Source organism: Aotus nancymaae, unplaced genomic scaffold, assembly GCF_030222135.1.
Source record: "Aotus nancymaae isolate 86718 unplaced genomic scaffold, 86718_ANA_hifiasm-v0.15.2.pri h1tg000011l, whole genome shotgun sequence".
In the NCBI taxonomy this organism is placed as follows: Eukaryota; Metazoa; Chordata; class Mammalia; order Primates; family Aotidae; genus Aotus; species Aotus nancymaae.
Window position 1 is genome coordinate 65,833,158 of NW_026988422.1, and position 25,886 is coordinate 65,859,043.

General features: G+C 36.5%; 1 pseudogene; it reads right to left on the minus strand.

Moving 5' to 3' along the window:
* Window positions 1-6,459: 6,459 nt before the first annotated feature.
* LOC105734107 (heat shock cognate 71 kDa protein-like) lies at window positions 6,460-8,378 on the minus strand (annotated as a pseudogene).
* Window positions 8,379-25,886: the final 17,508 nt, after the last annotated feature.

Here is a 25,886-nt window from a genome sequence, read left to right on the forward strand (position 1 = left end):
ACTTCATGTCTGTGCATCAGTTTTGGTGTGCAATATTTCAACTTTTCATTATGATTATATTTGTTACAGTGATCTATGATTAGTGATTTTTGATGTCATTATTGTAATTGTTTTAGGGGTCCACAAACCATGCCCATATAAAACAGGGAACTTCATCAATAAATGATGTGTGTTCTTATTGCTCCACCAACTGTCCAGTTCCCTGTCTCTCTCCCTCACCTTGGCCCTCCCTATTTCCTGAGATATAGCCATATTGAAATTAGGCCTATTAATAATCTTACAATGGCCTCTAAGTGGTCAAGGTAAAGGGAGAGTTGCACATCTCTCACTTTAAATTGAAAGTTAGAAATGATTAAGCTTAGTGAGAAAGGCATGTCAAAAGCTGACTTAGGCCAAAACTTATGCTTCTTGAGCCAAACAATTAGCTAACTTGTGAATGTAAGAGAAAAGTTCTTGAAGTAAATTAAAGGTGCTACTTCAATTAAGACACAGATGATAGGAAACCAAATGAGCCTTATTGCTGATACGGAGAAAGTGTTAGAGGTCTAGATAGAAGATCAAACCAGCTACAACATTTCCTTAAGCTAACATCAAACCCAGGGAAAGGCCCTAATTCTCTTCAATTATAAAGCTTCAGAGAGGTGAGGAAGCTACAGAAGTCTTTGAAGCAGGCAGAGGTTAGTTCATGAGGTTCAAATAAAGAAGCCATCTTCATAATCTAAAAGTGCAAAGTGAAGCAGCAAGTGCTGATGTAGAAGCTGCAGCAAGTTATCCAGAAGATCTAACTAAGATCATTGATGAAGTTGGCTACACTAAACAGATTTAGATTTACACGAAACAGCCTTATATTGCGATAAGATGCCATCTTGGATTTTCAGAACTGGGGAGGAGAAGACAATCCCTGGTGTCAAAGTTTCAAAGGACAATCTGGCTCCTGTAATAGAGACTATTGCAGCTGGTGACTTTAATTTAAAGCCAATGCTCATTCAAAACATTCTATGGCTTTAAAAATATATGCTAAATCTACTCTGTCCAAACTCTATAAATGGAACAACAAAACCTGAATGACAGCATATCTGTTACGGCATGGTTTATTGAATATTATAAGCCTACTTTAAAGACCTTCTCCTCATAAGAAACATTCCTTTCAAAATATTATTACTTGGGCCGGGCACAGTGGCTCACGCCTGTAATCCCAGCACTTTGGGAGGCCAAGGCGGGTGGATCACGAGGACAATAGATCGAGACCATCCTGACCAACATGGTGAAACCCCGTCTCTACTAAAAAATACAAAAAAATTAGCTGGGCGTGGTGGCATGAGCCTGTAGTCCCAGCTACTCGGGAGGCTGAGGCAGGAGAATTGCTTGAACCCAGGAGGTGGAGGTTGCAGTGAGCCGAGATCATGCCACTGCACACCAGCCTGGCGACAGAGCAAGACTCTGTCTCAAAAAAAAAAAAAAAAAAAAAAAAAAATTATTACTCGTTGACAATGTACCTGGTCACCAAGAACTCCGATGGAGATGTACAGGGAGATGAATGTTCCTTTCACACTGATAACATAACATTCATTCTGCAGCCCATGGATCAAGGAGTAATTTCAACTTTCAAGTCTTATTATTTAAGAAATACATTTAGTAAGGCTATAGCTGTTGTAGATAGTGATTTTCTGGTAAATCTGGGAAAAGTAAATTGAAAGTGTGCTGGAAAGGATTTTCCATTCTGTATGCTATTAAGAACATTCAGAATTCATGGGAAGAGGTCAATAGGAATTTGAAAGAAGTCGATTCCAACCCTCATGGATGACTATGAAGGATTCAAGACTTCAGTGGAGGAGCTAACTGTATGTGGTAGAAATAACAGGATAAATGGAGTGAGAAGTGGAGCCTGAAGATGAATTGCTGCTATCTCATGATAAAACTTGAATAGATGAGGAGTTGCCTCTTAAAAATGAGCAAAGAATTTTTTTTAGAAGAAATCTATTCCTAGAGAAGATGATATATAAACAGTGATGAAATGACTACAAAGGATTTAGAATATTATAAAAACTTAGCTGATAAAGCAATTGCAGTGTTTAAGAAGTCTGGATCTCATTCTGAAAGTTTTACTCTGGGTAAATGTTATCAAACAGCATCACAGGCTACAGAGAATTCTTTTATGAAAAGAAGAGTCAGTCAATATGGCAGTCTTTTTTGTTGCCTTATGTTACCTAATTCTCACAGTTATATCAGCCGTTAGCATCCACCACCCTGATCAATCAGCAGCTGTCAACATTGAGGCAAGGTCTTTCACCAGCAAAAAGATTACAACTCTCTGAAGGCTCAGGTAATCATTAGTATTTTTTTATCAATAAAGTATTTGCTAATGAAGATATGAACATTTTTATATGTATAATACTGTTGCACACTTAATATACTACAGTATAGTGTAAACATAACTTTTATATGCACTGGGAAACCAAAAATGTTGTGTAGCTTGCTTCATTGAGATATTCTTTTTATTGTGTCAATCTGGAACCAAACCCATCATATTTTTGAGACATGCCTGTATCCTTTTCCTTTAGTCCTGTCAGTGTGTCTCTGGGATTGTACTATAGCTTTTGAGATAATTTGGAAGTTTTTTTGTGAAAGTGAAACACATATGAAATAATCCCTTTTCCAATCTCTTCTCTTCATATCCCATACCAAGAATGAGCCTGAATTTTGGTGCCATAATAGATGATAGGAGCAAGAACAGCCACAGACACAGTTGATAATTTTTTTTTTTCCCACAGACATCAAGCCTGGGTGATCTCATGTCCCACATGTGGTAGCCTGTAATATGATGTTTGCTGTCTCTGCTCTCTTGACTCCAATTTACTTCTCAGCCACGCCTTAGTTTCTTTCCCCATCACTCTAGTGGAACACTTTTCATTAATGCCATAAGTGATCTAGTAATTTGGAAGCCAGTGGCACATACTACTTGACCACTTTAGTCTGCTTTCTGACCATCTTCTTTCCTTTGTCTTCCTGCATGACCTTCTATATTCATAACCACTGATCTTGCTATTTAATTTGCTCAACTTCCTCCTCTGCCCTCTTCTTATACGACTGCATTCCAAAGAAGTCCTTCCTGGGTCCTATATTATTCCAAATCTCGGCTATTCCCCTAAGGCACATCATATAACCAGTGGTTACCACTCTTTTACATAAGACTCACAAATCCGCATCTCTAAACCACATTTCCTCCTGGGCCTCAGACTCACATATCTAACTATCTTTGTCTACTGATTGTTTTTTTTAACTGAAGTGTAGCATAATCAACAAATATTTGACATAAAAAAAAAGAACTCTTTGTATTTTACTCTTTTACACCATGTTCTAGCTTTTTGTTTATTCTAAGTTAATAGCATCCTAGTCACACATGGAGACACTTTTGAGTCTTTGCTCTCATGCTCCACAGTAAGTTGCAATCACAGTAACTATTTCACAATACCTTTCAAATATGGCATTTTCATTGCTATTGTCTAACTTTTGAAAATTTGTACAGGCTTCTTTTTGGTTCCTCCTAACACACACCATAATGTCACCAGAATTATTTTCTAATAAATAAAGATGATCATGCAAATTTCCAGCTTCAAAAACTGTGTGGACTCCCAGTTGCCTTCAAAATAACATCTTGTTAGACTAGAATATGAGAATCTTGGTGTATTATTTCCTGTAGCTATAATGCCCTTACATTTTTTTTTAATCTAAGAAATCAATTGGCAAATTGAAATTTGTGGAAAACTTTCAAGACTACCCAGCAACTGTGATTTTTATCTCTCTTTTCTGTTCTCCCACACAGTTTTTTTTTTTTTCAGTTAACATCACTTTAAAATTTCCCAGAATATAATTTGTTTGTTTTCATTTTTTAATTCTCTATTTCTCAGCCTCGCACATGCATCACAGGAGCTGAGGGTACAGTTGAATAATGTATGGATGAATTGGATGAATGAATGAAAAATACCAAAAAGCAGGGACTGATGGTAATATTTTGCTGCATCTATGCCAGTTTTATGGGCTAATAGGCTTGGTATGTGACATCCATAGCTTCAGTTTTTCCTGAAATAACTTGTAGAAAATAAGGATTTATAAGAAAACAGAACCCAGCTGAGCGCAATGGCTCTTGCCTGTAATCCCAGCACTTTGGGAGGCTGAGGCAGGTGGATCACCTGAGGTCAGGAGTTTGAGACCAGCCTGACCAACTTGGTGAAACCCCCTCTCTACTAAAAATACAAAAATTAGCCAGGCGTGGTGGCAGGTGCCTGTAATCCTAGCTACTTGGGAGGCTGAGGCAAAAGAATAGCTTGAACCTGGGAGGTGGAGGTTGCAGTGAGTCGAGATCATACCACTGTATGATCCTGGGCGATAGAGTGAGGTTTGTCTCAAAAAAAGAAAGAAAGAAAGAAAGAAAACAGAACCTTCCTTTGCAGGGGCAAGAGACGGAAAAAGCAATGGCATTTATCAGAGAGTTAGCATGATGGAGTAAATTTCTGTGACAAGTTTGAAGTGTTCCAGTCAGGCAGTCAGCAATGGTTTAGTTGATAACCTCAGAATTTAGAGTCAATTTTTGCTGATATCCTCAATCCCCGTTGATCAGAGAACTACTGCTCATCTTTATGATATTTCTAATTCAGTTAAAAAATTTTAAAAGCCTACTAATTTAGTAAGTCACTTCACTATTTCTTCTATTTATGGTAACAAACTCAGTGAATTGACCTGAACTATAATTTGTCATCTCTTTGTTATCTTCTGTTTTGTTTTCTGAAGACAATATGCTATTAAGAATAAAGGCATCCCTATATACATACAGGCTCTCTGGGCTAACTAGGTTTTCGTGGATGGAAGACAAATGATTGTAAACAAAGGAAGTTTCCTCTATTGTAACCTTGACCCATGAAGGCCAAGGAAAGTATTGTTCATTTAAATGAAATTCATTTCGCTGTCATATTAGTTATGCTTGAAAGTTTTATATCCAGCAGAGATTTTCAGGGACATGCTGTTCCTGGAACAGTGAACATGTTAATGCAGACAGATATCAGAACTGTAGAACACACTTCAACAAGCATAGAAAATTTAGTGCAATAGAGGAAGAAGGAGGAAGGAAGGAAAACAGAAAAGATGGAAGAGAGAGAAAGATAGTGAGAGGAGATAGCGAGAGAGCATGAGAACAAGTGAGCACATTTTCATCCTGATTTCTTTTAAATAATAGTGTTACGGTGTCAACCTTTACAGCAAATTGCATATTTTCTTTCTTTATTTTGTGAAAATATCCATTCCCTTTTCTAAAAAAATGATTATACATTCATGCACTGTCAAGAACCGTGAAGGGTCTGATATCTTACCCTGCTTACAAGCCAACAATTTAGCCTGTACAGTTTCATGGATGCTTGCAGAAGATAGAAGATTCCTGGGTCAGAGTCAGAGGACTTTATTACTCAGAGAACACCAGGCAGTGTGAACTTCATGTTTATATCAACTTTGCTTCCTGCCACCTCTGAGTTCCACAGAAACACAGAGATGGGCCCAGGTCGATGCTGCACACACAGAGGGTTCATATGTTAGCTGAAAAATCCTGAGCTTAGTGAACCCTCAATTTAATAAGGAACTGCCAGCAAACCTATCCAATTTTTGTCCTGCAGGGAGACATTATCTATATTATCTTCAACAGCAAGGAAATCTGTTCCTTACCCTGAAGGCAGACACTCTTATCTTCTAAGGCTATTTGCTGTACAAACAGCCTTAAAACCACACTTCTTACCTACACACGGATCTTGACAATTATTTTTCCAAAGTTTAAAAACTGAAAAATGGCAAAACTTTGCTCAAGTAATAAAGTTTTAATGAACAGTAATTAAAGATAATAGTAGTGTATATCATGTAATGCTTTCCACTTTACATAATACTATCCTATATATTATTGTACTCAATCATATGTAAAATCAGTGATAATAAAGCTAAATGCATTCTAGGTTTGTAGGTAATGAGCCATGTTGCTAGGAAGGGGGTCTACAATTATCATGACAGTCACATACATTAGGGTGGTACAGCTGGCAATGGAGGTTATGAGAGCTATAATAAATCATGTGTTTGTGTGTGCTAGTGTTTCTTACCAGGTTATTGTAAAACAAATGTTATAAATTATCTACATGCATGTGCCATTGGCTTTCTGGCATGTTTCTGTTTTTTTTTTTTTTTTTTTTATGGTGCCAATAGTTTTATTTAAGACATTGCATTTTCCACTTACAATACAGTGTTTATAAAGTGCAGTGTTATTTCCTTCCTTCCCCTGTGCATATGTTCCATATTCAAGTAATGAGAATGCCCAGTAACTTACTATAGCAGCTGAACTTTTTGAAACTGCCACAGAATTTGCTTCAAATTTAGGTCCTTCAATGTTTTACATGTGTGGAACAATGCTAAATCTATACTTGGGTTGGCTTAATCAACCTCTTCAATGGTGGGCCATGAGGAAGCACCACCAGAGGGAGGAGCTCCACCACCAGGGAATCCCCCAGGCATTCCTCCTGGCATGCCTCCTGCACTCTGGTACAGCTTGGTGATGATGGTTGCAGACTTTCTCCAGCTCTTTTTACTGATGTTCAAATTCTTCCTTCTCAGCAGTCTGATTCTTATCAAGCCAGTTGACAATTCCATTACACTTATCCAGAATCTTCTGTTTGTCCTCATCGTTAATCTTGTCTTGAAGTTTCTCATCTTCTACAGTTGCTTTCATGTTGAATGCATAGGATTCTAGTGAATTCTTAGATGACACTTTGTCCCTCTGCTTCTCATCTTCAGCTTTGTACTTCTCAGCTTCCTGGACCATACGTTCAATGTCTTCCTTGCTCAAACGGCCCTTGTCATTAGTGATTGTAATCTTGTTCTCTTTTCCTGTACTCTTGTCCATGGCAGACACATTGAGGATGCAAAAGTGACTTCAATCTGAGGAACACCTTGGGGTGTAGGAGGTATGCCTGTGAGTTCAAACTTGCCAAGCAGGTTGTTATCCTTGGTCATGGCATGCTCGCCTTCATAAACCTGAATAAACACACCAGGCTGGTTGTCAGAATAGGTAGTGAAAGTCTGTGTCTGCTCGGTAGGAATGGTAGTATTACACTTGATGAGGACGGCCATGACTACACCAGCAGTTTCAATACCAAGGGAAAGAGGAGTGACATCCAAGAGCAGCAAATCTTGAACATTTTCAGACTTGTCTCCAGACAGGATGGCGGCCTGGACAGCTGCACCATAACAACAGCTTCATCAGGGTTGATGCTCTTATTGAGTTCTTTTCCATTGAAGAAGTCTTGGAGAAGCTGCTGAATCTTGGGGATGTGAGTAGAACCACCAACCAGGATGATATCATGAATCTGTGACTTGTCTAGTTTGGCATCTCAAAGGGCCTTCTCTGTGGGGTCCAGGGTTCCATGGAACAGGTCAGCATTCAATTCTTCAAAGCGGGCATGGGTAATGGAGGTATAGAAGTTGATTCCTTCATAGAGAGAATTGATCTCAATACTGGCCTGGGTGCTAGAAGAAAGAGTATGCTTAGCACGCTCACAAGCAGTATGAAGCGTCTTACAGCTCCCTTGTTCTCACTTATGTCCTTCTTATGCTTGTGCTTGAACTCAGCATGAAATGGTTGACCATTCGGTTATCAAAATCTTGTCCACCCAAGTGGGTGTCTCCAGCTGTAGACTTGATCTCAAAGATTCCATACTCAATAGTGAGGAGTGATACATCAAAAGTGCCACCTCCCAGGTCAAAAATCAGCACGTATGTTTCTGCTCCAACCTTTTTGTCTAAGCCTTAAGCAATAGAAGCTGCAGTTGACTCATTAATAATTCTAAGTACATTGAGACCAGCAATAGTTCCAGCATCTTTGGTAGCCTAATGCTGAGAGTCATTAAAGTAAGTGGGCACTGTGACCACAGCATTGGTAACAGTCTTCCCAAGGTAGGCTTCTGCAATTTCCTTTCCTTTGTCAGAACCATAGAGGATACCTCCTCTGGATAGAAGCTTTTTGTCTCTCCCTTGTATTCCAGTTGGACCTTGGGCCTGCCAGCATCATTCACCACTATGAAGGGCCAATGCTTCATATCAGACTGGACAACAGCATCATCAAATCTGTGTCCAATCAGATGTTTCGCATCAAAAACTGTGTTGGTGGAGTTCACTGCAACTTGATTCTTTGTGGCTTCACTAATCAATCGTTCAGTGTCTGTAAAGGTGACATAGCTTGGAGTGGTTTGGTTTTCTTGATCGTTGGCAATTATTTCTACTTTTCCGTGCTGGAAAACACCCACACAAGAGTAGGTGGTGCCAAGATCAATACCAATCACAGGTCCCTTTGACATGGTTGCTGGCATGTAGGCCTGGCCCCGACAATGAAGAAAACCAGAGTAATCCCTAGAGCTGCAAGGGAGTTCAATGAGCTCTGGTGTGCTTCTTAATCAGCATCATTAACATCACAACAGAATGAGAACCTGAGTATAACTTAGAAATTAAAAATAGAGGTGCTATGGCCGGAAACAGTGGCTCTCGCCTGTAATCCCAGCACTTTGGGAAGCTGAGGCTGGCAGATCACTTGAGGTCAGGAGTTTGAGACCAGCCTGGCCAATATGGTGAACTCCTGTCTCTACTAAAAATACAAAAATTAGCCGGGCCTGGTGGTGCATGCCTGTAGTCCCAGCTATTTGGGAGGCAGAGGTGGGAGAATCTCTTGAACTCTGTAGGGAAATGGAGGTTGCAGTGAGCCGAGATTGCCCCGTTGCACTCCAGCCTGAGCATCACGTTGAAACTCCGTTTCGAAGGAAAAAAAAAAATAGAGGTGCTGGGTTTAGAAATAGTTTTCTCAAGGAAATATAAAATAAGATTTTTAAAAAACGTCAAAAATCCTATCTCCACAGATTGAATACCAGAGAGAACTTCTGCAAGCTGGAGACACTTCAGAAATATGCTACACAGCAGCTCATAGTTACCTTTGAGATTTTCCTTTGCTTTCTTTGTCATAGAATTAAAATCAATCTTGAATCAAAGGCATATTGGCCATTAGTGTTGAAGGGGTCTGAAAGAAATCTACAGTGCAGAGAATTTTTAAGCATTAGTTTATGCCCATTGAAATTAATTGAGAATAATCAGAATTAATAAAAATAGAAGTCATGGTAGCTCATGCCTATAATCCCAGCATTGGGAGGCCTAAGTGGGAGGATCACTTGAGCCCAGGAATTTGAGGCTGCAGTGAGCTCTGCTTGTGCCACTGCACTCCAACCTGAGGAAAAGAGTGAGACCCTGTCTCTATTAAATGAAACCAAACAAAGCAAAAAAGCCCAGGGCTGCACTGCTCAAATATCTGGTTTTCTTAGCTATAGTAATTCTGATGGAAACTAGTTCTGACATGATTTTACAGATGAAGAAAACCTTCGCTTGTAAAATCTTGTTGTTATTTGTTCCTCTTCATTTCTATCACTACCACCCTGATCTCAATTCTTGTTACTTCTGTATCTGGAATAATGCCCCACAGTAGGAGAAACTGAATGAGTACTTGTTAAATTCATTAATGCTTATGTTTTGCTTTAAGATTATTTTGGATTCCGATAATTATTTTACCTCCAATCAATCTATACTTTCCTTTAGATCAATATTGCTTTAAAAAGAAGAGCATTCTTAAGTAAAGAAGGAATTATTTATTCACTTAACAGTTGAGAAAAACTGAAGCAAGGAAAGGTGAAGGAACTTTCTTTTCTTGCACAAAGCATAGTGAAAGAGATATTACTTGAATTAAGAAATAGGACAATTATGAAGACATATTTCATGGTTCTTTGTGTAATTTAGACAAGTCGCAACTATTATGCATCAGGAAATATGACAGAGCATGAATGGAAAATAAAGTGAGTGAGAAGTAGTATATTGCAGTGGTTAAACAGAGACTGCAGATAGACTCATGAGTTCAACTTCCGTCTCTATCATATCTGACCTCTAGTTGTGGGACTTCAGTATGTTTCTTAATCTCTGAAAGCCACGTTTAAAAAATCTATACAATGATAATGATAGTGTTTTATTCTGGAGTTATAATTAGAATTAAAGACTAAGGGAAAAAGCTTAGTAGACTATCTGGCAAATAATAAAATAAATACATTTAACTTATTTGTTAATGTTGTCATATTATCACCATCATTATCATTGTCATTAACATAGGAATATATTAGGAGATCAGGCTTTGCCAAACTCAGAGTCACAGAGTGGCACTGTTTTATAAAATAGGACAGGAAGCTCTTATCAAGGGTTATAATTATAACCTAAAATTGTGAAAAAAAGTTGTATTCAGATATATAAGAAAAGAACACAGGAACAAGTTGCCTAAACATGTTTGAACAAATACTTTCCTTCCTGCTATAGTAGAGTCTAACATGCCTACATTTAGCACTTTTGTCCAGGATTATCTTAAATGTGTGTGAAATACCTGGCACTACTTTTCATAAATCCATGCATTTCAATATATGTCTATTTTTGAAGTGCACAAGTATGATTATTTGTGTGTACAGGTTCCAGGTTTCTTTGAGATGTAAATGAGACTACATCTCTTTTGCATATGAGTATAATTGTATGAAAGATGGTATAGGATTTAAGAAAATATTATATTCATAAGTTCTTTATTAGATTAGCCTTGTGGCAACCCAAATTGTTTCTTATGTTCTTTCTGTCATTCTGAGCCATCCCATTGACATAAATGCACAAATTAAAAAGCATCAGTAGAATTGTATACTGGTTTATTGATACTGTAAATAGGCATCGCCACTATTCATAAAACTTCATTGGCATTAGAAAGATGTCTCCATTTATCTAATGCATCTCATGGTTGCCCAAATAAGGTTTGGCAACTACCTGGTCAGGGATTGTCAGAGAGATTCAGGGCTCAGGAAAAGAAACATCCCTGTTTTGTCACATGACTATACACCTCAGACAACCTCTATGAAGTCTACTGTAAAGAACTGCAAAAGATTTTGGCCAATTATATTAATAGTGATTTAAATTTTAAAAGTATGCCCCTTCAGAGGTATATAAATATTCTATCTAAATGTAATAATAATAGCAAATTTTTTCAATAGGGTTTACTATATCCTGGGACTATGGTGAGTTCTTTATGAGAATTACTTCATTTAATCCTTATGACAATAGTACTAACATTTCCATTTTATAGATAAAATAAATGAGGCACAAGAAAATTTATCCAAGCTCATTTGCTTAGTAAGACAAACTCAAAATTTGAATCCACGTCATTTGTCCTCAGAGCCCTAATTCTTAAATATTGTTAATACTTCACAGTTTTTGATTCATATTAACTGTATGCTGCTGGGGAAGAACCAATAGTTTTTGACGTTAATTTTTCATTTCACGTAGGAGACAAAGCATTGGTTTCTTACTGTGTTTGTCAGGATAAACTCATCTATGCTGTGATAACAAATAAATCTCCAAATCTCAGTGGCTTAACTTAAAAATGTGTTTATTTCTCACTCTTATTATAGGCCAGGTGGTATTCCTTGGCTGTTCTCAAATTATGGTTCAAGGTCTGAGCCATTTCTGTCCACCATTCAGTAGATATTTACTTTCAGTTGCACAGATGTGAGAGGGATACCAAGAAGAACATGAACCAATTCTTAACTGCCTTTTTTGCTTATATTCTTATTGATGAAATTTCAGTTGTATGCTGTCAATTTAGATCCAGGAACACTGAGAAATGTAGTCCTCTTTTGTGAACAGAAAGAGGAGACTGTGGTAGATAGATAGTATGTTTCTCCTTAAGCTTCAGATCACAGCTATTTCTTTCTAATTCCTTTTCTTCAAGCATGTCTCATTGCACAGAAGGAAATCACAGAAGTATGTGAGATTTTTGAAGTTAATATTTAATAAAAATTTGAAATCGGTAGCTTTCTTGAATTCTTCTAGGACCACAAATGGATGTGCCAGTTTGCACACATAAATTTTAGGATAACAAGCATTGTCAATAATGTCATATGCATTAAAACTTCTGGGTATATTTTAGATATGAAGATCAAAAATCATCACATTAACTAAAGATTGTCTAGCAAAGGAGTGGTGTGGATTTAATTACTAGTTTCTAGTTACTCTACCAGTACTGTGTAATGCAGCCTAGCAGTTAATTTGTATACTGTATGCTGTGAGTGTGTGTGTGTGTATGTGTGTATGTGTGTGTGTGTAATAGCCACATCTCACTAGCATAGTTAATTCAAGCGGGCAACAGTATTCACAGTACTTTCATTTATCTAAAATAGTTTTTGTTTTTAATTAAGCAAAGCATGTTTTTTGGACATTGGGAGAATAGAGGATAAACTCTTTATAAAGAAATCTTTTCATAGCAATCATTTTTCCTCCGAATCCACACCCCACACACTGTAGAATTTACCATGCCCTTCGTTGTATCTTCATTATACTCTGTACATTCTTCTATGAGAACACTTATATTTTCTTGCTTATTTTCTGTGTTTATTCCCTCTAGAGGATAAAGTTGTGCAATAGTTAAACCCTAGAAGTATTCTTTTATACCTAGTACTAAAATACCTAATCATAGCATGGTTTCTCTTATGTAGAAAGCAATGAACACATAGTTTCTACAGGAAGGATGGAAAAAGTAAAGCATGCAAGAAGAGCTGTATATTTAAGTACAGTATAAGTGGCTATATATTTAAGTATGGATGACAGTGCTAGATTCATAGATCTAAGAGCCTTCAATTTATTGGAGATGATTGAATTCATTGCAAAGGTGAAACTGGGCAAAGTGTGTGTGTACGGATGGTATATAAAAAGTTCAGGACAAAGTGAGAAGGACTAGTCTAGATTTCTACCGAAAATGAAGCAGTTTAAATGAAGCAGAGCTGTATAAAATGACAAATTTGAAGGAAGAATAACTTACGAATGTAACATAGATTGAGAAAAGCTAAGACAGCTGTTTAAATCAAGGAAATCTGTATCTGTATTGAGGAAAAGCAATCTCAGGAAATTAGTAAGATTTTTTTCATACACAGTGGTGTCGAACTATTGAGACAGATTTTATGAATTTCATTCTCTTTGAGAATCTGTCTTCCTTTAAAAAAGTAACAATTTAAGGAGTCTTTTCTTGCTTGAAATTCATCTTGTTGCCTTTCATTATAACTTTTTTCTTCTTCCATGTCGTGCCAGAAATGCAGACACTTGAATGTATCGCCTCTGCCTAGTAGAGCTAATTTTTCAATTTACATAAATAAATAACCTGCCAAAGCTAATTACTTCTCTTCAAAATCTAAATACATTATTTCTCCTCTTTTTCCAGTCTGTCTTGGTTTAATTATTTTCACATCAGTTGTCATTTTAGGAGCTGGTTTAAACTAAAAAGGGATAATCGGATGTGTCTTACTGTTTTAATTTGGCTAATTAAGATTGCTGCTTTTGTCTGCGTGTCTGAAGGCATACATTTACAGCCTGTTCATACTTTGGGGTGTTGGAGGAAAGTACAGTCAAGAAAAAAATAGAAATATGCATAAATTTTTATTTACTAATTAAGTGACCATTATCTCTACTCTCCTTGCCACCCCACTTGTTTTCAACTGTCAGCAAAAACTTTACATGCACATCAAGAAAGGCAGTTTACAATCTTCTTAATCATATAGCTTATTTTTTAAAAAACAAAGAATGTCTCAAATATTGCACCTGAAATTTCTGCATCTTCCTTGTGGCTTGAATCAAGAAAATTGTGAACACAGTACATGATTGTTCCTAGAAAGCAGATGGTTAGCTGACTAACCACACAATTATCATGGTGTAATTGCTTGGTTAAGAGAAAGATTATACAGCAGCACCTGGAGAGTGTGTAGGTACAATGAGCAGGTGGGAAAGTAGAACTGTCTTTGCATCAACAATCTAGTTACTGCATTTGAATTGCTTGAATTTGTGTTCTTCAGAGCAGTGCCAGCTTGGATTTGTAGAGCACACTGTCTTCCAAATTTATCTTAGGTTTTTTTCATACTTTGTTTCATTTACCTTTACTACATGATTGCATAAAAGAAACTGACCATCTACAATTCTTACCACCATTGAGGTAATAGACTAAAGTAGAATGGGTTCATTATTGACTCCAAATCATGCAGTTAATTAGACTTTGGGTTCTTTCTGTAACACTAAACTATTATTTGCATTTTCTAATAATCCAAAGAGGTAGGTGTTCTGCTTCCAAGGGTGGTAGTGTGTGTGTGTTTGTGTACTTGTACATAAATGTATGCATATTTGTACACATGTATATGCATATGCACACATATATATGTACATATACACACATGTTCATATATGTGTGTATATGCATATGTTATGTACATATATGCATACATGGATGTATGTGTGCACAAACACATATATGCTAAATATATATATATGCACAAACACACACACATATATTTAAGTGCAATGGAGATTAAGTCCAGTGGAGAGTATACATTATTTTTTAATAAAAGACTTAGGAGGTGAAAGTTATATTTAGACTGGTTTCCTGAATTAACACATGTAAAGTCTACTGTTTAGGTAAGATCTCTTTAATTATAATAGTAGTTGCTATAGAAGACTTCCAAAACGGTCAATTTACACAATCAACTGATCCTATGCTTGTGAAACAGAGTATTTTAACTAATTTTATATATGTCTTTGTCTTAGATGCCTTATTTCTTGGTTTTATGTTTACAAAACAGATCTTCCTTCTGTTCTTGCTGGCACATCATGAGATGTTCTTTACGTTAGGTAATTCTTGAATCTAGTTGACAATGTTGACATTTAGGTAAAAAGTAAAACAGCTCTTTGGTAGCACGTCAAATAAGGAATAGTGATAATAGTGTTTATTGACTCACTAACACACAACAGACCAAGTTCTTGGTGCTTTAGAAATATTTTCTTGTTTAAAGCTCAGACAAATCTGTAAAGCATACTGTTATTATTACTATCATAGATTCATACATGAGCTACCTGAAGCTCAGAGGGGTCACATGACTTGATCAGATTCACATGTTTAGTAAGTGATGGAACCAGAATCTAAACTCACTTGGTCTGTGACTGGAGACTCTGTCCTCTGTCAACTCACCTTCCATATGCTGTGGTGCCCAGGATCCCAGGATAGAATCACTGTTCATCACATTTGGCCTAGACACAGCAAGAAGAAAGAAGAATCAAATGTAAGACTCCAACTAGAAAAGCTAAAGATTCCATAAAATTCCTGTATCTAGCATTTCTTTCTCAATACAGTCAGAAGAGATTGTTCTTTTGCCATCTTCCTTAACCTTTTTTTTGTTATTAAATTCTTGCAGGTCAATAAATATAAAAAGAAAAGAAAATGGGAGACAGAATTAAATACTTCATTTTCATTGTTTTAATGTTTCAATCTTTTTATTTAACTTCTTTAATTGACAGCATTTCTGAGAAATTTATAAATTACATACAAATTTTAAAAAGAGTTTCTGTCATTTTCATATACATAGACTAAATGCATTAACTATTAAATGGACATACTCCACATCTCTCCATAGTCTGTGGTGTCAAATTCTACAGTATTGGTTGGACTGTGAAGCCAGGTCTTGAAAGAAAATTTTTAAAAAAGGTAAAAAATCTAGATTCTCATATAGATATAAAATGGACACATATTACAGATTTTATTTAATTAATTATTAATGAAGAAACCAGAAAGAGTTACAATCAATTCAAAAAAGGTACAGATTCAGACATATATATGAGGTAAAACCATGCTGAAATACATTTAGAAATGGAAGAAAATTGACTTATTCCACAATGGGGGAAAAAAAAAGGAAAGTCAACTGAATTTGCAGCAGATAGAATGTCTTTACATTTGTATAGACAAGTATTATTTTGCATTTTTTATCTACAATTTATAGAATTGTGAAATAGCTCTAAGGCTGTGGAAAACTACTATCATATAACCAACAAAGGAGAGCTCGAAATAATGCATTGTTTTCCTACACTGGATAACCGGAATATTGATACTAAATAGTAGAGATGAGACTACTGATACAAAAATTATACAACAGAGCCTCTATTATTATTATTATTATTAATATTATCACATTAGAGACAGAATCTCACTCCGTGGCCCAGGCTGAAGTGTAGTAGTATAGTCATAGCTCACTGCAGCCTCAAACTCCTGGGCTCAAGCAATTCTCCTGCCTCAGCCTCCCGGGTAGCTGGTACTACAGGCACACACCACGACACTTAGCCCAACAGATTTTTATGATGTAATTTTTTATTATGTTTAAAATGTACAGTATTAAATGCATGGCAAGATTTATCAGTTGTGATGTCATTTGAATTTGGAAATAATCATAAGAAAGGAAATACTTCAGAATCTGGGAATTTCTAAGGAGTACTTCCACAGGAGAAACAAAAGTAGCAAATACAAAAAGATTGCTGGAAAATAAAGAAGCTCTCACTGCAAAAAATTTAAGATAAGTATAAAAACTGCAAGAGAAAACAATGTCAAAATGCAATTTGGATGCTGAAGAAAATCAATGTATTTCACTGTAAAAATATATTTCTTCATCATATTTTGAGATGGCTCTTCTTAGGGCCTGCAAATAGAAATAGCCCTGCCACACTATCTTTTGTGGGGAAGATTTGCATCTGTAGAGAAAATCTGCCCTGAGGCAGCCAGGTTTTCTCTGAGGCCTTCCCTTCATGATCTAGGAAAGATTACCTGAGAGTCTGATATGGTTTAGCATCTCCACCCAGATCTCAGGTTGAATTGTAATTCTCAGTGTTGGAGGAGAGGCATGGTGGGATGTGATCAAATCGCAGGTGCAGATTTTTCTTTTGCTGTTCTTGTGATAGAATTCTCCTAAGATACACCTGTTTAAAAGTGTGTAGCTTCTCCCACCTCCACCTCCTTCCAGTCATATGAAAACCATGCCTACTTCCCCTTTACCTTCTGCCATTATTCTAAGTTTCCTGAGGCCTCCTGAGAAGCCTTGCAGATGACAGCATCATGCTTCCTGTACGGCCCACAGAACTGTGAGCTGATTAAACATCTTTTCTTTATAAATTATCCAGTCTAAAGTATGTCTTGATAACAGTCTGATAATGGACTAATACAGTCTCATACCTTTTAAGGGTGTTAGGAAATACTAACCATCTCTGTTCTCTGAAAGACGCTACCTGTAAAATTTCATCTACATAATACAACTGCCAGCCAGGCCTTCCTCTTCAGTAACGTGTTTTGTTTTACCACAAAGCAAATTCCCATTTTTTCAGTGACATCAAGATGGTGTATCATCTTCTGAATCCCATTGGAGAGTTGGGGATAATTACACCATGGTTCTTCCCTACATATAAGTTAATAAATTTGTATTCCATTTCTCCTGTTCATTGCTTTTGATCAGTTGATTTTTCATTGAAACTTCACAAGGGAAAGGAAAAGTTTTCCTTTGGCTTCTACAATGCCAACGTCAGAAGAGTCAAACCTTAGACGATATTGCTTCCATGGCTTTTTTTAGTGTATTTATTCAAGACGGAAGGAAGTTTAATATGAATACAAAGTTTATCTTTAGGCTTTTTTGACCCACAGTTACTTGTTGGAAGCTCATCAGCTATAAAGGTCACTAGCACATGTCTGAAGAAGAAGGAGAGGAATGACAGGGTAATTTATGAGGCAGAATGTGGGACCTTGCTTTGCTGATGCCTATGAAATATGACATTAATTGATGACATCTTAGCGGTACCTACAACATGATGTTAGTAAATACAAACTGTGATTTCTGTGCTGTCTTTTTCTGAATATATTATGTAAGTGAGAACAGTGGCAAAGCTTGAAACCTTTGTACTTTCTACAGCCAGCTGCAACCCAGACTCAGATTTAATGTACAAAAGGGTCAGCGTGAGGTCTGCTCTGTCTGGGAAAATGACAAAAACCAAATTTGATTTTCTGAGCCTGTCACTCCACAGGCAGAGTTGCTTTGTCTAACTCGTGGACATAGAATCGATAGTCTAGAAAAGTAAAACAGAATTCTGGCTAACTTCTTTCTATTAAAAAGGAATTTTTTAAAATCTTTAAGATTATGTCTATAAAAGTAAAATAAATTATATTTATAAATATAATTCACACCCTTGATATATTGATAGAAAATAAATATTTATTAGTAATTCTACTTAAAACAGCCACTAATAAAAATATTGTCTATGTGGATTCATGAACAGCGAGATCATCATCTTAAGCTCGTTTTTAAGAATGAATATACATTTGCTATTTAATTTGAGCCTAACATTACCAAATAATATTTTAGTGTCAAAGCATGGTAAATCAGCTTTATTTATGAGATACTGCTGTTGGGTGACACTGATGGAATCAACAGTAGCAAAGAAGTGTTTCTGCCTCAAGGGCCACATAAAGTCTCTTTTCATGCAGTTCAGGCAAAGGAGCGGATGACTCTTGATTATCTCACCCCGTCTCACTCTTCCTTCTTCAGTAGTTGTCTTCGTGGGTTGCTTTTGGAAATTAAAATCAACTATATTAGTAATGCTTTCAGCATGTTCTTGTCTTCTCTGGGGATAATGTCAAAAGGAGAGAATCTGTACACATGCACTTAAAGATGTAAATATTTTAACAATTCTTTAGTTTGCAAACATCACCTTAGTTAAAAAGTGGAAGCTCTTAAAACATTTTATTTCTCCCGGTGGTTTTCCGTGGAAAGCAGCATTATTTTTTAATTAACTCCATCTGCAGATTGCTGCTTTCCTTCACTGTCTCCCACTTCAGAGTCTCCCTGAGTCTATAATGGTCTCACAGATGCATCTCATCCACTTCATTCGACACTACCCTTCTGCATCCATCCAGCCACCATCAAAGAACGGGGCGAGCTAGAATGGGGTGTGAGAGTGGAAAATTCTAGACTTTGCTACTAAAAGACAAGGCATGGCCTTGTATACTGTTGTACAGCCTATCTCAGATTTTTGCATCTAATAAGCTTTTTCACCTTCCACATGAGAGATAGAAGTTTCCTTTGAATCACATCTGAATCAAGTTTTACTTACTCTTGCTTTTTTTTTTCCTTTAATGTATTTTGTTGTCCTTGTCGTGTTTGAAAATGTATTCTTACCATTTAGCACTTTGAGACTACCAGCAACAAGTGTTTGCCAAATGAAGATGTAGCTGTTTTGGAAGTGTTCAATCTTTGGGATTTAATTCTGGCTTTTAGAAATCTAGCTATTGACTACTCAGATAAAATTGTCAACTCACTTACAAAACAAAATTTTCAAAACATAAGGATGGCTATTGAGGCTTGAGAACATTTCTTCAGGTTTCACAATATCCCTAGTAATATCAGAATATTCTTCAATATTCTAATTATTATCTTTGGTTTGTGTGATATAAATTCTACAGATAATAATACCAGTCTTGGTAAGCAAGTGTTAATAGTTACAAGTGTTAACATTAAAATTTCTCCATTTTTCCTTAAGAGTCATTTTAACCTCTTTGCATGCAATTAACTTTAGGTAAAATGGCATTTTGGTAAATAGAAAACTTCTTAGGGTATTTAAGAGAACATTAAAGTAAAAAGCATAGAATATGGAACTATATATTGTACTTGTAATCTTCCTTGTATGACTGCATAGTGGTGATACAACTCATGACTGCCAGGGTCCTTAGTCTCACATGGAATTTGATAAAACAACACAGACACATGTGGAGTGATTTTAAGGAGTGGAGAGTTTAATAGGCAAGAAAGAAGGAAGTAGCTCCTCATACAGAAACAGAGGGAGTGGGGCTCTAAAACCAAGAGAGGAATGAATGCCAGGGTAATCAGCCAGTTATGAGGAGGCTGGAGGAGGCGGTGTCTAATTTGCATAGGACTCAGAGGATTGGTTTGACAAGGTATGTTATTCACTTAGCAAGTGAAAAAACTGGTCCTCCCACCCTAGTCTTTGAATATGGAAATGCAGGGAGCCATAATGTTCTACACACATGGGGATATGTGGGGGCAGCCATGTTTCCAGGAACACAGGGCGAGGAAGAAGACAGCTGGAATCTCCATGTCTGGGTAGACCCAGTTTCTAAAGGTCTGTATTTGCATATCAAAGCTTGCTTGCCGGACTCTAAGAGCAGGGGCTTTCCTGCTGGACAAGAAACGTTTCTGGAGCTGCTTTAAAAGAAACAAAGACTTCCCAAGGATCCCTTTTCCTCTCTATCTGCCTAAAATAATTTCTTAATAACTTCTATAACAGTGGCAAGAAAATAGCATTTGGATTCAGAAAGGTATGGGTAGGAATTCTTGGCTTTATAACTTTTAATAATAAAATTATTTGAATTTTAACCAAATTTACTATATGACTTAACTTTTTGAAGTCTTTTTCTTCCTAATAAAATTGGAAGGATTGTGTAGTTTTCCATGTTCTTGAGGTTGTGAAACAAAATGATAGCATAATTGGCTTAATACCTAGGTTGGAATAAGTGCTCAATAAGATGATGTGGCCCATCTGAGCCATATTAAGTTATGAGAGTGGGTAGAGGTAGGGTGTAGGGAAGGCCTTAAGGCCTCTTGTGGCACCTGTAAAGCTTTCCATGTTTCTAAATATAATACAATTTACATTAGTGTTATCCTGAGAAATAATTTTTCAGAAATGTTACAGGACAGCAACAGTATTTATGGTTGTCATAATTTTTACATTATGGATTGTATTCTACATCTCACCTGTATATTACATTAGAACTTCTTTCAGCAAAAGATTCAGGGAGTGCATTTATGCCACAAGGTAGTACATTTAGTACTTGTAGATCAGTTGATTAAAAATTTGAAGATCCTAAATAATATTCAGGTTTTGCAAATGGTCCTGATAAAAAACATGTGAGCTGAAAAGAGCTGTCTGGGCTGAAGCTAGTTATTTATCCTAGTTATTGTTATCATTATTATTTTTTATGAATGGGGTAGTTTTGTTGTGAGAGTGGGTGAGGGCCTGAAGTGAGAGATATTGCCTCATCTTGATGTTCCTGTGGCAGACACAGTTGCTTCAGAAATTCCCATTTCCCCTTCAGCTTGCTAATAGAATCTCAATTTGAATCTCAATTAGAATGGAGAAGCCACTGGATAGTGTTTGAATTGCTCACTTTTCTAGCAGATACATCTAGAGAAGTGCATGTGCCTCTGTTGTGATCAGTGAGAGTCCTAAACCAGTATCTGCAGAGAAGTCATTAGGAAGGCCTCTACATTTCTGATGGAAGGGTTAAAGATGGTCTTTCCCCTTTTGCTCCTGCCTTGAACAATTATGTGATTTTTGGAGCTGTAACAGTTATTTTACAGCTTTCCCTCACAAACAGAAAACTGAAAGCCAGGCTGTGGACAGTAACAGGGCACAGAGAAGTAGCTTGAGACCCACATGGCATCACACAACTGCTGAAGCAACACTAGCAACTGCCTACTCATTGGCTAATGCCATGTGAGAATGAGAAAATCGATTCTTTTAAAGCCCTTTATAGTTGGGTTTTCTGTTGCACATGTACATAAGGATAATCTTAACTGACATAGATTCTGTAAGGTCTTTCTCATTTTTAAATCAAAATGAAATAACAATTATAAAAATACTTTATAATTGTACTTTTTTTTTTGAGATGGAGTCTCGCTCTGTCACCTGAGCTGGAGTGCAGTGGTATGGTCTTGCCACACTGCAACCTCTGCCTCCTGGGTTCAAGTGATTCTCCTGCATCAGCCTACCAAGTAGCTGAGATTATAGGCACCCACTACCATGCCCAGCTGATTTTTGTATTTTTAGTAGAGACGGGGTTTCACCATGTTGGCCAGGCTGGTCTCGAACTCCTGATTTCAGGTGATCCGCCCAACTCAGCCTCCCAAAGTGCTGGGATTACAGTTGTGAGCCACTGCGCCCTGCCTACACAAAACTTTATGAGGCACATTTATACTAAAGAACTCATTTGATTCTCACATCAGATCTGGGGGATAAGTTATTCTGTTAGTTTGAAAAATAGAGAACATAAAATACATGATGTTTGGGAAATTGTTGGAAAGATCCAACCATAGTTGGAATAGTTTGGAAAGATCCCAAACTAATAATGGCAGAGATAGGCTGGAACCTGGATTTTCTGATGTCAAGACTGGTGCTCTTTCTCTAATGCTCTATTGATTGCCATGATGTATTATTAGCATTATTGGGACGTCATGGTAATAAAGAAAACAATCTTAAGTTCTCTCTGTTTTCTATTCATTCATTTATATGTTTATTTATATATGTGGAGAAAGACTCCCTCCATCTTTTGGAATACCTTCCTTTTAAATATATTAAAAGAAAATATAATTCTATTTTTTTAGCTTAAAAGCAACACTTCCAGGAATATTTCTGTCTTCTACATTGGAAAGTCAAGGGAACATAAAATAGAAAATGAAGTGCAGCTGAGCAATCAAAACAACTGGAAAGGAACCTCATGATTTCTTTGAGACTATCATGATGAAGAGGCCATGTGAAGGACAACAGCTAACAGTTCCAATTAAGTTTAATCTTCTTGCCATCACTCCAGACTTCAGACATGGAGGGAATTCTTTTAGAAACCTCTTGCCTGGCCCATCTGCTGGCTGAGAACCACTGAGTGACCTCAGTTGTTGTTACAAGGAACAAAGAAATTTTGTTGCTCAGCCAAGTCCTTTCCAGACCTTTAGTCCACAGAATTCATGAGGATAATAAAATGGTTTCTTTTTTGCATTATTTTTTATTCATCAGTAAGAATTATAATAGGTGGGTTTATCTTAGGAGAGAAAGATTGAGTTAATCGTAGCAGACTAAATAAGAAAATCCAGATGATTAACTTAATGGATATATAAAAAGTATTATAGGAAATACAATATATGGTATTGATTTTTAAAAAATAACAAAGGCAAAAAATAAAAGGAAATATCTTCAACTTAAGATATGACCGAATGAATACAATAATTGAAACAAATAGGCAAATAGTTCATATCCGTGATATACTAAGATTCATCTCATTTAATAAAGCAACACAAATAATTTAGTAGAAAAATAAGTGATATATAAAGCAGTCAATTTTCAGAAAATAAAATGCAAATTGCCAATGAACATTTGAAAAGATACTAAACCTCATTAATAATTATGTAACTACAAATTTAAATTCCAATAATATACCAATTTTTACTCATGATACTTGAAAACTTAAGTCACTGATGATATTTAATGTACAACAGTACTTGGAGGGACAGGTTCTTTTAGTAAACTGCTACTATGATTTTGGAGAGTAATTTGAGAAATTCTTCTTTTCTAAAGAAAAGAAAATGTGCATAGCATACTCTTCAACTTAAATACTCCTCTTCTAACAATTTGTCCTGCAAGGAAAAAAATGCGTACATGTGTAAAGATAAATATAAAGACACTTCATGGAATTTTTCATCTAATGGAAAAATATCGGAAGCATCTAAAAACAGTCTATCAATAGAGGAATGACTAAATGAGTTATGATGCTGTGGAATTACTATATATAAGTTTCAAGACAAAAAGAGAGATGGAAAGAAGTGTAGTACATAATTTAAAAAATAAATTAATAGAAAAATATGCATAAGTCCATTAAAATCCTCCTAAATATTTGTATATACATTTTATATTTGTACATATACTGACAGTTGTCTAAAAGAAAACACTGTAGGCTCATCAATGTGTTTACCTCTGGGGAGAATGTTAGGATTGGAGGACTAGAGAGTAGGTGCAGAGGGATGTTTTAAAGAGTTTTCTATTCCTTGGATTTCTCTCAACAAACATGCTTTGGTATATTTATTGTATAATTAAAAATTAAGCAGTCCACAAACCAAACGCACCAAAAACTGGAAGACTGAGAAAGTTTGTGATGTTTGTTATAGTGACAATTGTTTGTCAAAACAACAATTGTCACAGAGATTGTTTGTTATAGTGACAATTCAGAAACACAATAAACATCTTCCCAGGACTCATCTTCCAGAATTTTTTTACGGCTCCACACCGCTATGAATTTTAATTGGGGTAGATACACTGTCACTTCAACTGGCTTTGTGGAATTGAAGACTGGTACATTTACATTATTATATTAGCATAGCTTCTCAGAAAAAAAAGCATGTTCAAGTTGCTTCAATTTTACAGAAAACAAAACATTTTTTTCCTGTTATTCTACTTTTTCCTGCTGTTCATGAGCCTTTTGAATAAGACCAAAAAAATGTGTTGTTGTTTTAAGTCAGATAATGTTTCTATCATCTCACATTTTTTATTCTGTCTTTGGTCTAGCTTTCCCAGCCAACTCTGATCCTGTATAATAATCTACAATGAATGTTTATCTGAGCACACTTCAAACACAGAGCCTTCTGTGTGAGATCTGAGCTGTCACTATCAGGTGGACTCTTGAAATATTGATTTTCCTTCTTTAATTTTCTTTTATAATACATTAACAACAACATGCTTTTCATGTGGTAATTGTGTTTCTTTTGTGCTGGTTTTGTTATCTCAGGCCCCACGTTACCATGATGGATGTTGCCCTCCCTTATGAATTTCTTTAAATCCTTGATACTCCCATGTTCTCACCTTATGTGTACTTCTTTTCGTAACACATCTGTTTCTCACCTGAGGGCTGGATACACTCTGCAAGTCAAGAGGCTGGACATTTTCACTGATCCAAATGTCATCCTCTTTGGTTATCTCATTCGTTAATTTAACAACTGTTGAAGGCCTGAAGCTGTATTTCATGTTCTGTCATAAGTGACCCACTCACAAGTTCCTCTCTTCTGTTTTCATGCTACCTACTTTTTCCCTCCCTCCCAACTAGGTATCCATCTGCTATCCTATTCCCCTGTTTCTTATTGGACACATGCTGCTATTGTCTATGCACCCTGCCAAGTTTAATTATTGCACTCAGACCTTCTCTCCATGTTGGCGATGCTTCTGTGATCTCACTGGTGTTTTCTATTCTTTCAACAGCGCAGATGGCTTCATCCTAATGCTCTTATTGTAGTTTTGAGTCTCTGAGACTTTCTCCCAACTCTTTTTTTTTTTATGAAAAATTATGACAGTAAAAAATCATATCAGGTAAAATGTTACCCTTTCCATGATATACCTCTCCTTGTACATTTTTATGTGAAGTATATTTCATGGATATAATAAGGTCTTAGTCATGGTGACTTTTCAATAGCCTTGAGATCTATAAAAGAACTATAATGCCTTCTTTCTTGCCCTCTGACTAAGTAAAAATATCACCACCTAAATACTAATGGCCAGGTTTATTACTGCTGATGAGACACAAAGCAGAAAAAATACAGAAATGATCATTCATACCTGGGAAGCCTCACCATGCTCAACTCCTTATGAATCTGTTTACTGTGGAGCATGCACATTTCAATACTAATCAAAAAGGTATTGTCTCTCTGTAGTAGGCATGATAATGGCCCTCACAGATGTCTATATACTAATTCACAGAACCGATGGACATGTTACCTTCCAAGGCACACACACACATACACACAAAAGGACTTTGCAGTTATGATTAAATTAAGGATGTTGAGGTGGGAAGATAATCCTGTATTATCTAGGTTGGACTAATGTAATCACAAAGATCTTTATAAGTGGTAAAGGGAGGCAGGAGCTTAGTGTCTTTGTGTTTTAATGTAACACTGGCCTTTGTTGACTTTGAAGATGGCAGGAGCATGAGCCAAGAAATCCAGGCAGTCTTTAGAAACTTAAAAAGACAAGGGTACAGATTCTCCCCTAGACCCTCCAGAGGGAACACAGCCTAGCCAACACCTGAATTTTATCCCCAGCAAAACACATTCTGTACTCTGACATCCAGGACTATAAGA